This window comes from Adiantum capillus-veneris, chromosome 6, assembly GCF_014529385.1.
Source record: "Adiantum capillus-veneris isolate H3 chromosome 6, ASM1452938v2, whole genome shotgun sequence".
Lineage (NCBI taxonomy): Eukaryota > Viridiplantae > Streptophyta > Polypodiopsida > Polypodiales > Pteridaceae > Adiantum > Adiantum capillus-veneris.
Genome location: NC_140936.1, coordinates 96,763,325 through 96,765,447, shown reverse-complemented (window position 1 = coordinate 96,765,447; position 2,123 = coordinate 96,763,325). Strand labels below are relative to the sequence as shown.

Below are 2,123 nucleotides of genomic sequence, written 5' to 3'. Positions count from 1 at the left end.
AAAACTAATGTCATTGCACTACCACTTGAATTCTTTTAATTCCTCCTACGGTTACAGTACAATTAGAAGAGACTACATTGCTCACTTCACCACAACATGTTGTATGAGGCTTACAAATCAGGAGATGCAATTCACAGGAAAAAATTGGAATCAAAATAACTGGAGGCAACCAAAGAGGAAGCCCAAATCTTTCCACAACCTTCAGTCAAGCAAACGACGCAGAAGCTTCAAAGGCCATCACATTGCTTAGAATTGGAAGCCTCGCCGGAAAATTTTGATAAGCAAACTACTTATACCCACATCTTGCATACCAAAAAACATTTCCATGCATTGACTGTGTATGCATAATAGGACTACATAGGAACAATTTTTAATTTCCCAAGCACAACACATACCCTTGGTGATACACTATCATTGAGGAGGACTCCAAATAGGTGGGAGGAGGCATTCTACATGTGGACTTAATATTATGAATATTAGAGGGAAATGTTTTGTGAGCTACATTGAATTTTTGCGTATGATTTTGAATTTTTTTTTGAAAAAAATCAAAGTATATGCCCTCATAATAGTGTCGCAGGAGGAGTACAAGGTCAAAAGTCATACATGAGCCCCTAGGGTCATGTGTACAATGTACATAGCGTTTAGCATTCTATCCAACTAATTCTTCTTTTTGTTGAGTTGATTTTTGGTTTTATTTAGCTATTTTTTGAGATTTCCTTGAGAAAAACATGGGAAATTTACATAATCTAGATGAAGAAAAAATTGAAGAGAAGAAGGTACTAGAAAATGGAAAAACTTCATGAGGTATGTCTCAAAATCCATATGCACAAGGCTATAATGTCAGAGGTAAGAATAGAATGTTGATCAATATTCAACAACAATATGAGGCCAAAAAATGACTAAGAATGGTCATAGAACTCCGAGATGGCCTACAAGGACAAAGAATTTTGTGATGCAACTAAAGGAAAGCACCCCTCACGTGTAAAGTTGCCTATCAAACACATCATGTGACTACAAGGCCATGTACAAGAAGTAGATCTTTAGACTATACATATTCTATCTTGTATGTGACTTAATGAAGCCTAACAAACAAAAGGGACTAATAGTACTGACAAAAAAGAAACAAGAGATTGTAGTGGAAGGTAATGACAACCTCAAGCCCATTCGCTCCTTTGAGGAGGCTTCCGTTCTTGATTATGTTCTTGAAGGTATCCTTAGATCCAATTTCAAGAACTAGCAGCAATCCAATCATGCAAGCACAAGGTTGGCCAGTGGCTTTGAAAGGAAGGGACCTTATTAGATTTGCAATGATCGGGTGAGGGAAAACACTTGCCTTCCTATTACCAGCCATTGTCCATGTCAATGCCATCCTGCACTATCACCACATGAAGGTCCAATTTTTTCCATCTTAGCACCCTCTAAAGAGATGGCTGTCTAAATACAATAAGAGGAAACAAAGTTTGGGTCTTCATACAAGACAAAGAGTACATGTGTTTACTGACATGCACCAATGGGACCGCAGATAAGGGATCTTAAAAAAGGTGCAGATATAGTCATATCCACACCCGTTTTATTGATTGATATGCTCAATGGTAGACAAACCAACCTTTGCACGGCTACATATCTTGTCCTTGATGAGGTAGATGGAATGTTGGACATGGGTTTTGAACCTCAAATCAGAAAAATTATCTCCCAGATTCGGCATGACAGATAGAACTTGTATTGGAAAGCAGCTTGGCCTAAAGAAGTTGAAGGTTTAGCCAAAAAATTTCTAGAGAAACCTTACAAATCTATCATTGGTTCACAAGATATGAAAGCCAATCATTCAATTGTACAGATTGTAGAATTTGTTTTGGAGAATGAGAAATACTCAAACTTGGCAAATTTACTAGAGCCTGTGATGGACGGAAGTAAAGTGATCATAGTTATGGAAACAAAAAGAGGTTGTGATCAAGTTACTACACAAATTCAAATGGATTGATTTGTAGCTTTATCTATCCATGGTGATAAGAGTCAACCTGAACAAGATTGGGTTCTTTATGACAGCAATAGATGTTGCAGCTCGGTGCTTGGATGTGAAGGACATAAAGTGTGTCAGTAATTATGGTTTTGATGGATCATAA

The 2,123-nt window shown here is 37.4% G+C and overlaps 1 pseudogene; it reads left to right on the top strand.

The window, feature by feature from the left end:
* Positions 1 to 1,075: 1,075 nt before the first annotated feature.
* On the top strand, positions 1,076 to 2,123 carry LOC147455945 (DEAD-box ATP-dependent RNA helicase 20 pseudogene; annotated as a pseudogene).